General features: G+C 38.6%; 1 pseudogene; it reads right to left on the bottom strand.

Annotated features, from left to right (window-relative positions):
- Positions 1-6,199: 6,199 nt before the first annotated feature.
- The window catches only part of LOC148951876 (uncharacterized), a 23,169-nt pseudogene continuing 14,434 nt past the window's right edge, over positions 6,200-14,934 (bottom strand).

The raw sequence follows: 14,934 nt of genomic DNA, 5'->3' as shown, positions 1-14,934 counted from the left end.
TGGTCCCAATTCACGGAAAATAGAGGGGATGGGGTAAAAATGAATTTTCAAGATCTATGGGGCACAACTTTGTTGTTTTTTCAGTTGTTTAATAAAGTATTATAAAATCGTGGCAAAAAAAAATCTTCGGGGCAACTACCCCCAACCCTATTGACACCACTGGAAAACACAAGTCAAGGTTTACATGAAGACATATGGTGTTAATTTTCGCCGAAAATCATTTCTTTTAAAAGGTTTGTGAATAGCTATTTACAAGGGGGGTGTAAACCCCCTACGCCCAGTCTGGGCGTAGGGGGTTTACACACCCCCCCGAAAATGTCTGTCCGACTCTTAAAAACGTAACGAAAATGAGTATAAACAAATTTTGATGCGTTTTTAGGCTTTTTGGTAACCCACCTCCCCCTCCCGGAAAAGAAATCCTGGATACGTTCTTGGCTATTTACTCAAAGCGCGATATCTAATGGATTGTACGATTTATATCCAGGTTTGTTGTTCCGGAAGCAGCAGGGAAGATATTCAAATGACTAAAGTCTATTCAGCCTTATTAAATCAGCGTAAGTCTGCCATAGGCGGATTCGATCAAAGATAAATTTCAGTACCTTCAAATTCATCCTGGTTGCACTATTATCTTCTATAATCAATTAACTTTTGAATTTGCATGAATGAAGGGAAGCTAGTATTAGCTATAACTGTATGCTTTGCCAAAAGACTTTTCCTGTGGCATTTCTTCATTTTGATAAAAATGGGTCATAAATCGTTTTGTGACTTTCAGCAGGTTTTAAATAGGATGCTATCATTTAGATTAATTCATTCGTGGGGTATTTACAATTAAAAAATTTCAAGCATTTTTTAATTTTTATTTATTATTAATTAAAAATAAGATTTTTTTCATAAAAAATTTCCAAGAAAAGTTGAGTGCAACATTATACCAAAGACAAGCAGAAATTAAGTCAAAAATAAAATTCAAACATAAAATGAACAGAAATCACAATTAATGTATAAATGCAACCCAAAACGAACAGCAATGGAGAACAAAGAGAGCATCTTCTATTTCGAGTGCTGTGTTTTTATTGGTCGTAATATAAAAAAAGATAATCGCCATAATAACCAAGGTCATTAAAAAAGCTAATGAAAGTTGACTCTGTTTAATGGGTAATGAAATTCATTCCTTGCTAGACCCAGCAATTTTGGATTCATTAGTGTTATAAAAAGAAAATGTTTAAAACACATTTTGCTTTCAGTAAAGCACAAGTGACGCTCTGGCCTTTAGAAGGCGATATCTCTACCCCTTACCCCCGGTATTAGGGGCGTTAACCCTACTCCTGTTTGTGGTAATTTATGTTCGTTTTATGTTTGACTTGATTTTTCAGTGTAGTCTCTCTTCGTTTTGGGTTCATTAACATGAACTAAGGAGGTGTGAAGTGGGGGCCATGGATAAAATTGCCGAGGATTTGGAGATACAGCTAGACCGCATAATAGTAAAATATTGTACTGGTATGTTAATAAATTGAGAGGGAGTAGTCAATCCGGATTTGTCCCAGTTAAAGATAGGAACGGGGCCACAAAGAGAAAAATGAAAAAGTGTGAAATACCATGGATGTGAAGGAAGTTTTTTTGTGAGAAAGAATTAGCGACAGCACTAAAAGGATTAAAAAATAATAAGGCGCCAGGTACTGATAGTGTGGTAAATAAGTTTCTTAAATATGGTGGCTCTGAGGTTAGAAATAAGTTACTAAAGATTATGAATATGATTTTTGAAAAAGGGGAAGTACCTAACGATTTTAGGAAAACATGAGCAAGTGTTCGATTTTGTTGATAAAAGAGCAAAGAGCAAAGGTTAGGTTCTTGTATGGTATACCAGACAAATACATTAAAGGGATTAGTGCATTGTACAAGAATAACTCTGCTGCGGTTAAGGTAGGAAATAGGGTTAGCAGCTGGTTTTGTATTAAATCAGGAGTTAAGCAGGGTTGTGTTCTATCCCCCTTTATATGGATTATTTTGATGGACTTTGTCTTAAGGAGCACAGGAAAAACAATGGGAGACCACGGAAACAAATGGGGAGGAAAAAGTCTCATGGACTTAGATTATGCTGATGATTTAAGCATCCTAGACGAAAGTGTCAAAAAATGAATGAACTTTTAGAGGTATTACGAATTCAGGGTGCTGGAACAGGTTTGAAAATTAATGTTAAGAAGACTAAGTCACTAAGGCTAGGAATAAGTGAAGATGGAAAGATGACGTTGGGTAACGAAAAGATTGATCAGGTTGGCGGGCAGCTTCACTTACCTTGGTAGTGTTATTAGTAAAGATGGTGGGAGCAGTGAAGATGTTAAAAGTAGAATAGTTAAGGCTCAGTTTATCACAGTTAAAAAAAAGTTTGGAAAAATAGGAAGACAAGTCTGCAAACCAAGATAAAATATTAGAAGCTACAGTGCTGCTAGGCATTCATATACACAAGGTCGTATGCATTCGTTTTTCGCAAAACCTGTCTGACTGTTTTTTCTGTGAAGAAATTAGACATTATTAAGTGGTTTGAACTCGAATTATCAAGGAGGCACACTTGTGCCTCTATAAAGAGGCGACCCACCACAATGTTAAGCGATTTCAGGTCCTAGAGGCCGCAGAGAGACGGCGGTGATCGTATTTTGTAGCCCAAGCTCAAACTAAGAAACGTGCAAAATTTCATTCTCCTCCGACTTTGTCTTCATGGGGTAAACTGGGCCGGAAGTTTCGACCCTCCCACCACAGCCCCCTTTGACGTTGTCTGATTGGGCTGAAATTTAGAGGTTAAGTTTTCCTAGGGCCCGGGAGCTTGTCGTCGAAATTTTAGCTCAATCCGATCACTCCTTCCCTGTTTTCAAAAAACCAAATATAGCCACTTAAAATTCATTTCTCTTTTTTTTTTTTGTTATCCTCGCTTACAGGCCACAGTTGGCAACTGATCCAGGTGAATGAGGACTCATTCGAAGCAGAATTTGACCTGTTAGTGCCTTTTGATATTTTCAGACCGAAAAAATTATCCACCGAATTTACATTTACGAAAAACCTCGTTTTCCTATAAGAGCCCATGTTAATTTTTCCCACCACAACCCCCTTTAACGTTGTCTGATCGGGCTGAAATTTAGAGGATAACTTTTCCTGGGGCCTGAAAGCTTATCTTCGAAATTTCAGCTCAATCTGATCACTCCTTCCCTGTTTTCCAAAAACCAAATATCAAGTTTTATGGGGTTTTGCTTGCTTTAAAAAATAGGTTCACTTTACTAAAAAACAATTATAAATATGTCTTTTTAGTCCAGCGGTTAAGACTCCTGACTGTCAGGCGGAAAACCCGGGTTCGATTCACCGTCAGAGAAAATTTTTTATATACTGATTTACAGTTTAAAAAAGAAACTCAGTTTCTTTTTTTAAATAACTCCTGACACGATCAGCAAACAGTTAGTCAAGCAATAATAAGTAATAAACTGTACAAAAACGTGCAGAAATTATTTGAAAAAAACTACGTTTTCTAAAGAGTTAAAGAGGCTGAGTTACAAGGTCGAACCTTAAAACGTACAGGGATTAGGAGGCACAGTTGAGGGGCTGCCGCCCCCAAACCCCGCTTTCGCAGCCTTTAAATAAAAAAAAAGTTTTTTAAACTGAAAGTGAGGAGCGACATTAAATCTTAGAACGAACAGAAATTATTCCGTATATGAAAGGGGCTGTGCCCTCCTCAACGCCTCGCTCTTTACGCTAAAGTTTGACTTTCTCACAACTCTTTTTTTTAAACAATAAAAACTTTAGCGTAAAGAGCGAGGCGTTGAGGAGGGCACAGCCCCTTTCATATACGGAATAATTTCTGTTCGTTCTAAGATTTAATGTCGCTCCTTACTTTCAGTTTAAAAAACTTTTTTTTTATTTAAAGGCTGCGAAAGCGGGGTTTGGGGGCGGCAGCCCCCAACTGTGCCTCCTAATCCCTGTACGTTTTAAGGTTCGACCTTGTAACTCAGCCTCTTTAACTCTTTAGAAAACGTAGTTTTTTTCAAATTTCAGTGATAATACTGGAGAATAGCCATCAAGCAGTGCGAATATAAATAAATAGGACATCCGATATTTAGAGGCAATTACGCTGCAATTGGAGAAAGAAAAGTAAGCAGAAGAGGGGTGGAGAGCTGTTAGCAAGAGCCGTGGTAGCCGCTGGGCTTGCCTCTTAAATTGAGGGGATAAGGTAGACAGCTTTGAACCCTTCCTTTACTTCTTTCGCAAGGAAACCACCAGAAAAATATTGAATGAATAAAAGTGGTTACTGGCGCCTTTGCTTAATTTCCAAAGCATTTACCATTCTTTTGGATTGGGAAGGCCTTATTATAAAATATTAGTTCAATATTCATTTAGCATTTGAACGAACAGGACGTATTGTGAGCGCGCTATAGCTGTTTATCATGCACGGAGGGGATTAAGAAGATTTGCATTATTGTCCAGTGCTGAATTTTGCTTAGCAAAACGTTGAGAAAGGAATTGATTATGAGATGATAAAGAATTTTCGTGCGAAGTTTTTTGACGTTGATGATATTGTGAAGGCGAAGAAATGGCTTGAGTCCAAGCTATATCCAGAAGCGAACTGGATCGAAAGCATCACTGAGCTATTTAGGTGATATTCTGGACTTTATCAAGAAGGGCGATACAGACGATTTCGACATCCCAGGATTTGTTATTCTAGGCCCCAATGAAGTGCCATCGATACCAGCCACAGCTTATTCTGCTCCTTTTTTAGAGTGAATGAGGTGCATGTCCAGTTAAAGAAAAATTTCCAACCAGTCCGAGGGATATTCCAACCATTTCCCGTCACTACCACAGTCTGGATCCAGTCCCTCGAAACCAGCCGGTAGCCACTCTACTACTGTTGTCTCTAAATTGCCACCGTCTATTAGTGATCCGACAAGCCGTAAGGACTTTATCGACCAACTAAATGGTCATGATTCGATTACTAGTGTTCGGCCGTTGAGAGATAAACTTTTTATGAATATTGAGAAATCTGTAGCCTCTTATTTCTATGAAGTCTCTTGTTTCGGGTGCTGGCACGAAGATTTTGCAGAAGCGGTACCTTGGAATAGGAAAAGGAATCCCGCTGTCATTTAGTGCCAGTGAATTCAAAATGCACCCAGGAGTCGAGGACGCAAGTCGATTTGGGTCGTCCCAAACTATCAAGCTAGTCTTTTCGGACTCGTTTGGTAAAAGTGACGCGATAAAAAATGATTTTCAGCGTTTATGACTTTATAAGTGCACCGCGTTATTGCTTTAAGTGCAGTTCTCCTGATCACGCTCTAAATGAATGCAACAGTCAAGTGGAAGAATGTACGCGCTGTGCTGGCAATCACTCTGCTTTGAAAGATGCACCCTGTACTAACAGCCCTAATTGTGTGAACTGCGGCGGGTCACACACTTTGTATAGTCTATTGTGTTCAGTGCTCAAGTCTCGTATTGCGGCCGGTGTAAAAAAATGATGTTGCAAAAGTTCTCGGTTATTTCGTGCAATATAAACGGAGCGCGTAGGAAAGAGCTCATCATTGACAAACTTTTGTACAAACACAATATTGTTTGTGTTCAATAACATCTTTTATCATCAGCTAATACCAATCTGCTGAAACGGAGTGGGAATCACGTTGCGTTTGTGAATACTACACGGTCTACGTTTGGTAGACCTTCTGGAGGCCTGGCCTGTATTTTAAAACGTAGTTCTTTTTCATCCGCGATGCCAGTGCTGTTCCACAGTGAAGAAAACATCTCGACCGTGCGGATTGCCGATTTGGTATTTATTAATGTATATTTTCCTTGTGATCGTAAATCTGTTCAGTCACTGTATATGTTTGCCAAGACTTGTAGTGTTTTGAAAAAAGTGGCAGAATCTGCATCATCTTTTGGTTACCAGTTTGTTGTTGCTGTGGATTTTAAAGCTGATTTGTTAAATTCAAAGCTCCGATCGGATATGGTTTTCCAGTCTTAAGCTACTGGATAAGAATCATTCATTTCCATATATCCATCATTCTGGGAGCCATACTAATATACATCACGTTCTTTGTTCTCCAAATTTATCGGTTTTGATTGTTTTTGTTCACGAAACAGAAAGTGATATAGACCACCTAACAATTTCCTTTTTGTTTGATATCTCTCGGTCACCAGATATTTCACGCGTGAATCGTAGGGGAAGGCGTCATAACATCTAACCATCACGAGCACTAACGTCATTTCGTCTACAAAATCCGTCATAACATCGACACAAATCCGTCAGAACCACTAACCGTCACAACTATGACAGTCATAACATCGACACGTCAGTTCATCGACAGTCAAAATCGCTACCCGTCAGAACGTCGACAGTCATAACATCGACACGTCATAACATCCTAAAATTTTTGGATGTTATGAAACCTAACCTAACCTAATCATTACAAACCTAATATATAAAAAACCTAATATATTAAAACCTAACCTGAGCGAGGTAATTTTTTCATAACGAAAATCCGTCAGAACCACTAACCGTCAGAACGTCGACAGTCATAACATCGATACGTCAAAACATCTAAATTTTTTAGATGCTATGACGTGTCGATGTTATGACTGTCGACGTTTTGACGGGTAGCGATTGTGACTGTCGATGAACTGATGTGTCGATGTTATGACTATCGACGTTCTGGTGGTTAGTGGTTCTGACGGATTTTCTTTGTCGACGAAATGATATTTAGTACTTGTGACGGTTATTCGAAATGGTAGCACCCCAATCGTAGATGGTTTACTAGGCGAAATTGGAATAAGGCTAATTGGGCGATCTACATTTCTACTCTTACAGCTCTTTTGTCTACTCTTAAAGTTCCTTTTTAGCTACTTCAGGTTGGATCTAAATTTGTAAATGATAAGAATTTTTCTTAACAAATATTATTTTGATATTATATCATGTATGAAGGAAGCCGAAAGAGTGGCCATTCCCGAGGAACGTGTAAAATTTAATACACGGAAGCCTTAATGGTCGTGGGACTCTGGTCTACAAACAGTGAAAAATAAAGGCAAATTTCGGCAGCGTATATGGGTTTCTTGCGGACGGCCACTTAACGGCGTAGTAATTAATTTTAAACAGACAACTAAACTAGAGCATAAAAAGTATTTACAATCTGCAATATCTAAAAATTTTAAGGTCCCGACAAGTAATTTAGATTGGAAAAAGATCGTAAATTCAAACAAATTTGATGATTCTTTTTCAACGACTACCCCAATTAGCCCTGCTGCTTGGTGCAAATATTATGATCAAATGTTTAACACCGTAAACCATCTCGTTCATGCTAGATTTATGGAGCTTCTTAATTCTGCGCTTCCTACCTCAATCCGCCTGAACCAGATCCTCCCAGTTCATTTATCTTCGGTGGTACTAGCTATAAACAAACTCAAGTCAAGTTCTACTGATGGCGATGGCAGGGCCGAATCCAGGATTTTTGTTCAGGGGGGGGGGTTACTAATTTTTGACTTTTTTTTGGGGGGGGGTTTACTAATTTTTGACTCAGTTTTCGACTAATTTTACTGATTTTTACCTAGGTTTTACTAATTTTCCACTTATTTTCGAGTCGGTCAAAAATTTCGGGGGGGGGGGGGTTCAAACCGGGTAACCCCCCCCCCTGGATACGGCCTTGGGCGATGGCATAAGTGATTGTCCAGCTGGTTGTCCGGCTCTTGCCCAATATCTACAACTTCTTTCCCAAATGTGTTTATGTACCTCGGTTGTGCCTGAAAGTTTCTTGTGCGGAACAGTTACCACAATTTTGAAAAGAGGAAAAATTCCGACTGAGTGTGCATCTTACAGGCCAATAACGGTTTCCTGCAATATAAGTAAAATTTCGAGTATCTTCTCCTCCCTTCAGCTAACTCTTCCTTCAAGGCCTTTATAAATGAATCAAAAGAAACTGTGTGTATCCATGCTGTTAAAAGGACATATCTGCAAAATCACAGGACCGGGTAAGGGTATTAACTTGAAACATCCAGGGCTAGTTGCGGGGGCCGTTGAAATAAATCAAAAGGCACTATGTGTCTATTCTTCAAATGGGTGTATCTTCAACCAAGGCCGTACCCAGGATTATTTTTTCGGGGGGAGGTTACACAAAAAAAACCTCAAAAAACGCTTACAAAATTTGTTTATATCCATTTTTATTACGTTTTTACGAGTCAAACAAACATTTCGGGGGGGGGGGTCAAACCCCTAAACCTCCCCCCCTGGATACGGCCTTGTCTGTAACATCTTAGGAATGGCTAAGTGTGTTACGTTAAAAGTTTAAGGGCATGTTGAGAATCACATTAAAAGACACTATGAGTATCCAGGTTGTTGAAATGTGTATATGCAATATCTCAGGAACGGTTAAGGGCATTAACTTGAAACTTTTGGGGCATGTTTGGGGGGATGTTGAGCTAAATCAAAAGAACAATGTGCATCCATTCAAGTGGTCAAAAAAACGTACCTGCAATATCTTAGGAACGCCTAAGGATAACATGTTGAAACTTTCAGGGCATACTCGGAGGAATGTGTAATTAAATCTAAAGAGAGAATGCACATCCAGGTTGTCTAAGGGGCGTATTTTTAATGCTCTGAAACGGCTAGGGTATCAAGTTGAAACTCTCAAGGAATGTTGAGGAGGATGTTGAACTAAATCCAAAGGCATTATATGCATCCAGGGTGTCAAAAGAGCATATCCGCAAAATCTCAAAGAAGGCTGGGGGCAATAAGTTGAAACTTACAGAGAATGTCGAAAGGGGTTGTTAAACTAAATACACTGCGTGCATCCAGGTTGTCAAAAAGGTTATTTTGTAAAAAAGTTGACACTTTCATTGAATGTTGAAACGAATGTTAAAGCAAATCATGAGACGCAATGTACATCCCGGTTGTTAGAAAGGCGTATTTGCAATATCTCACGAACAGATAAGGGTATTAAGTTAAAATGTTCAGGGGGTGTTGGGGGGGGGGGTTGTTGTTGAAATAGACCAACAGACACTATGTGAATTTCATGCTGTCAAAAGGGTGCATCTTTAATTTTTCAGGAATGGCTAAGGGTATTAACCTGAAAATTTTAGGGTATGTTGAACTAAGTCAAAAGACAATTTGTGAATGCAGTCTATCAAAAGGCTGTATCTGCAGTATCTCAGGAATGGCTAAGGGGATTAAGCTAAGGGAACGCTGACTAAATGCTATGTGCATCAAGATTGTCAAAAGAACGTATCTGGAATATGGCAGGAGAGGCTAAGGAGACTTAGTTAAATCTTTCAGGGAAAGCTGAGTGGGATGGTAAAATTGACCAAAAGACTCTGTATGCATCCAGGTTGTCAAAAGAGCGGGTCTGCAATATCTCAGATTGGGCTAAGAGTATTGACTTGAAATTTTCAATGCACGTTGAAGGGTTTGTTGAACTAAATAAAAAGAAAATATATGCATCAGGTTGGTCAAAAGGACGTATCTGCAATATCCCAGAAACAGCTAAGGATATTAACTTTCAGGGCATGTTGAACTGAATCAAAAGAAACTATATGTATCCAGGCTATTAAAAGGGTGTATCTCCAAAATCTCATTATCTCGGCTAAGGGGATTAACTTAAAACATCCAAGGCAAATTGAGGGGGTTGTTGAAATAAATCAAAAGACACTATATGTCTATGCTTCAAAAGGGTGTGTATGACAACATCTTAGGAATGGCTAAGGGTATTAAGTTAAAACTTTAAGGGCATGTTGAGAACTACATAAAAAACACTATGGTTATCCAGGTTGTTGAAATGTGTATATGCAATATCTCAGGAACGGCTAATGGAATTAAGTTGAAGCTTTCGGGGGATGTTGGACTAAATCAGAAGTACTATTCGCATCCATTCAGGTGGTCAAAAAGGCGTACCTGCAATATCTGAGGAACAGATAAGGGTATAAATATAAAACTTTCAGGGGGTGTTGAACTAAATCAAACGATACTAGGTAAGGAACGGCTAATAGAATTATTCTGAAACTTTCGGGGGAAGTTGGACTAAATCAGAAGTACAATGTGCATCCATTCAGGTGGTCAAAAAGGTGTACCTGCAATATCTGAGGAACAGCTAAGGGTATAAATATAAAACATTCATGGGGTGTTGAACTGAATCAAACGATACAAGGTCAGGAACGGCTAATGGAATTAAGTTTAAACTTTCGGGGGATGTTGGACTAAATCAGAAGCACAATGTGCATCCATTCAGGTGGTCAAAACGGCGTACCTGCAATATCTGAGGAACAGCTAAGGGTACAAATATAAACTTTCAGGGGTGTTTAACTAAATCTAACGATACTAGGTGCATTCAGGTCGTCAAAAGGGCGTATCTGCAATATATCGGGAACGGCTAAGACTAAGAAGTTGACATTTTCAGGGCATAATCAGAGGGATGTGTAAATTAATCTATAGAAACTATGCGCGTCCAGGTTGTCTAAGGGACGTATCTGCAATGCTCTGAAACAGCTAGGGTATTAAATGAAATTCTCAAGGAATGTTGAGGAGGATTTCCAAAGCCATTATATGTATCCAGGGTGTCAAAAGGGCATGTGCGCAGTATCTCAAGGATGGCTGAGGTGATTAAGGTGAAACTTACACGGAATGTCGAGGGGAATGTTGAACTAAATACACTGCGGGCATCCAGGTTGTCAATAAGGTTATTCTGTGAAATTAAGTTGAAACTTTCAGTGAATGTCGAAGGGGATGTTAAAATAAATCAAGAGACACAATGTACATCCCGGTTGTTAGAACGGCTTATTTGCGATATCTCACGAACGGCTAAGGGCGTTAAGTTAAAATGTTCAGGGATGTTGAGGGAGGAGGGTGTTAATCTGAATAGAAACACACTGTGTGCATCCATGATGTCAAAAGGGTGTATCTGCAATATCTTAGGTAAGACTATGATATTAAGTTGGAACTTCCAGGGGATGTTGAACTAAATTGAAAGACAGTATTTACATCCAGGTTGTCACAAGAACGTGTCAGTAATGTCTCAGGTACAACTAAGGGTACACATTTATGGTTTATAGGGCCAAGGTGATACTTTGACGGAATATTGGACGGAGGATCAATTAGATTGACTTAGGGGGCCAAGGAAAGCTTATCAAGGATGACAAATGTTTGAAAAAAAATTGGTTGTATTGATTCTTAATGTGAAATATTCTTTATTCTACGTTGATCTGCGTAACATTTTTGGCAGCGAGAACCAAGGAAACCCCAACTGGAAACAAATATGGTTGAATTGATTCTTGACCTCATATTTCTATTTTATTTTTTTTAACAAAATCTCTGGGACGGCTAAGGGTATTCCAATGAAACTTTAAAGGCATGTTGAGGAGGATATTGAACTGAATCAAAAGAAAGTATGTGGATACAGGTCGTCAAAAGAGCGTATCAGAAATGTCTCAGGAAGGGCTAAGGGTGATACATTGAAATTTTCAGTGCCAGTAGGTGGGGATATTGAACTAAATCAAAAGACACTACGCACATCCAAGTTGTCTAAAGGACGCGTTTGCAATATCTCAGGAACGGCTAAGGGTATTGTTTATTTTTTATTTTTATTTTTTTCTTAACAACAATCTATAACCCTTTTGATAAATGAGCTCAAAATACGTTTTATGTAAACAAACAAGTAGTTAACCAAAATATAATCCAATCAGACTCTTATAATAACATCGTCGATCAATGTTTATCTATATTCAAGGTTGTGACAGAAAATGAGTCAGGATGGCTCTAGCCCTACAGAAGGTAAAAAATTATGCCAATTTTTCACTATTTGTTGAATAATATTCCACCTATCCATTCAACCAAAGGTCTGTAGTAAAATTACCATTAGAATTTGTCGCAAAATATAAAAGGCAAGCCAAAATCTCGATTCCTAAAATCCCGAGCAGAAAAACCATTCAATAGAATTTTTTCCAGAAATGCAGTTTTTCAAAGAAAAATAAAAGTCTATATCAAACAGTTCGTGGTAACGAACTGTAAGTAAGGAGTGACCCGGCTCAATAGTAACCGAAACTCTAAAAAACGAAACTAGTATATCAATAGATACATCAAAAGAATCGGATTGTTATACTGATTTCAAATAAATAAGTTTCATCGAGTTTAGTCTTACCCATCAAAAGTTACGAACCTGAGAAAATGTGCCTTATTTTCAAAATAAAGGGGAAACATCCCAAAAAGTCATAGCATCTTAATGAAAATCACACCATCAGATTCAGCGTATCAGAGAACCCTACTGTAGAGGTTTCAAGCTCACATCAACAAAAATGTGGAAATTTGTATTTTTTGCCAGAAGAAATATCACATGTGCGTGTGTATTAGTTTGTTTTTCTCCCCAGGGGTGCTCGTATCGACCCAGTGGTCCTAGAATATTGTGTGAGGGCTCATTCGAAAGGAAACTAAAATTCCTATTGCCGTTTTTAAGTGACCAAAAAATTGGAGGGCAACTAGGCTCCTTCACACGATCATTTTTTCCCCAAGTCACCTGATAAAAATTTTTAGATAGAAATTTTGTTAAGCATAGTCGTAAGATCTAATAACTATGTCTTTGAGGATGACTTAATCCCCCAGAGTCTCCGGGAGAAGGGTTGAAAGTTATGAACTTTGCCCAGTGTTTACATATAGTATTGGTTATTGGGAAGTATACAAACTTTTTCAGGTGGGATCTTTTTCTGGTGGGGGGTCGGGCGGAGTGGGTTACGTGGGATGATCTTTCCAAGGAGAAATTTTTCATGGGGGAAGGTGCCGGATTTTCCGGCATTATTTAAGAAACGATCAGAAATTAAATAAAAAAACAAGTTTTTTCAACTGAAAATAAGGAGCAGCATTAAAACTTAAAACGAACAGAAATTATTACGTATATGAAGGGGTTCTCCCCCTCGTCAATACCTCGCTCTTTACGCTAAAGTTGTTTTAGTACTTTCAGAAGATCTGTTTATTCTAATTAAACGGTCTTTGTGATTCAGGGGTCATTCTTAAAGAATTGGAACAGAATTCGAACTTTAGCGTAAAGAGCGAGGTATTGACGAGGGGGAGAACCCTCTCATATTTGTGTTAATTTCTGTTCATTTTAGATTTTAATATTGCTCCTTACTTTCAGTTGAAAAAATTTGTTTTTTTATTTAATTAAACTAAAAACGAGTAGAAATAAATTCAAATAATAATTAATGAATAGAAATCTAACCACTGCTACTATTACTAACAACTCACCGCAGCACCATGCCGCCTGAGGCCAACCAAGCTACACATGCTCTTCCTCCATCCCAATCTATTAAAAGCCTCCTTCTTTACACCCTACCAGGAAGTTCCCATTTTCTTTAAAGCTTTCTTTATGACATCCTCCTAACCCAGACAAGGACGACCTGCTTTCCGTTTAGCCCTAGACGGTTATCCGGAAAGAACAATCTTCGGTAATCTGTCATCCTTCATCCGCACAACGGGCCCTAGCCATCTCAACCTTTCTTTCATTGTAGCCCTAGAAAGCGGTATTGAACCACATTTTTCGTACAGCTTACCGTTTGAAATACGGTCAGTCAGCCGGGTACCCAAAAGAACAATCTAGACTAGACAATCATCTGGAAAACATCTAGCAAATCTTATCCGCTTTTCGGAGCGCCCGTGCTTCAGAGTCATATTTGACTACTGTCATCACTAATAATAATAATTTATTGTTAACCCTCATCATGTACAAAAATGATAATTGTGGAGTATAATGAAAAAAGTAGATAATACAGTACATACATAAAAATTAAAAACTTCACAAGAGGAGATTAACCAAAGAAAGAAAAACATTCAAGATACAAAACACGAAAAAGAAAAAAACACTTCAAAAAAAAAGAACAGAAACTACAGCAAACGAAGAAGGTCACTGTTGGCTGGCAGATACTTATATGAAGACTGGGGTAGTTTGCCGGCAAGTTCCGTAAGTTTTGACCCAATATCCGGAAAACCGTAAACAGACATGAGATTCCGAGTTCTATACCATGGAGGCAGATACAATAGAGAGCGGGAAAAAACAAAACCGAGTGATGTGTAAAACCGAATATAAAGAGACTTTATATAGCAAGCAAGAGAATATAGCGAATATAGCAAGAGACTTTCTATTGTATCTACCTCGATTTGCAACAATTTTAGAATAAAATTTAACTGAATTTTCTTCTTGCAATCAGCGACGACGAGCGTTCGGATAGATTTTAGTGTTTTACTAACGTTGATAACAGGGAAAGCCCTTTCTAGTCCTGCTGATCAAAAGGCTATCATCTGCATAAGCAGGATAAGAGATGTTAACGGAATTAAGAATGCAAGTGGATGGGATAGAAGAAAGAACAGATGATATACAAGATTTCAAATAGAAGGAGAAAGGACGGCACCCTGCCGGACCCCACGCCGCACTGGAATTTTGCTTTCGGAAACACTCATGTCCGTTTTAATCCGGAAAAAAGAATTTGAATACCAATATCTAAGAAAAAAGATTGCCGAAATGTTAATACCGTGACTAAAAGGGGAAAAAAAAGCTTGGGAATGGGTAACGGTATCAAAGGCCTTGGGGAGATCCCAGACGCATAAATGTAACTCGAATCCATTTTTAGTCGCCTCAGTAAGAACATTCGCCAAAACTCGATGTGCTTGCTGGCAACCTACCCCAGCTGAAAACCCGATCTGGTTTTCATCGAAGTATGCGGAAGAGTTAGCTGAAGGGAGGAGAAGATACTTGAAATTTTACTTATATTGCTGGAAACCGTTATTGGCCTGTAAGATGCACACTCAGTCGGAATTTTTCCTCTTTTCAAAATTGTGGTAACTGTTCCGCACAAGAAACTTTCAGGCACAACCGAGGTACATAAACACATTTGGGAAAGAAGTTGTAGATATTGGGCAAGAGCCGGACAACCAGCTGGACAATCACTTATGCC

Source organism: Artemia sp. Qi Xiang Cuo, chromosome 5, assembly GCF_049724085.1.
Source record: "Artemia sp. Qi Xiang Cuo chromosome 5, ASM4972408v1, whole genome shotgun sequence".
Classification (NCBI taxonomy): Eukaryota; Metazoa; Arthropoda; class Branchiopoda; order Anostraca; family Artemiidae; genus Artemia; species Artemia sp. Qi Xiang Cuo.
The sequence above is the reverse complement of the archived record's forward strand: the minus strand, read 5'-3'. Positions and strand labels throughout refer to the sequence as shown.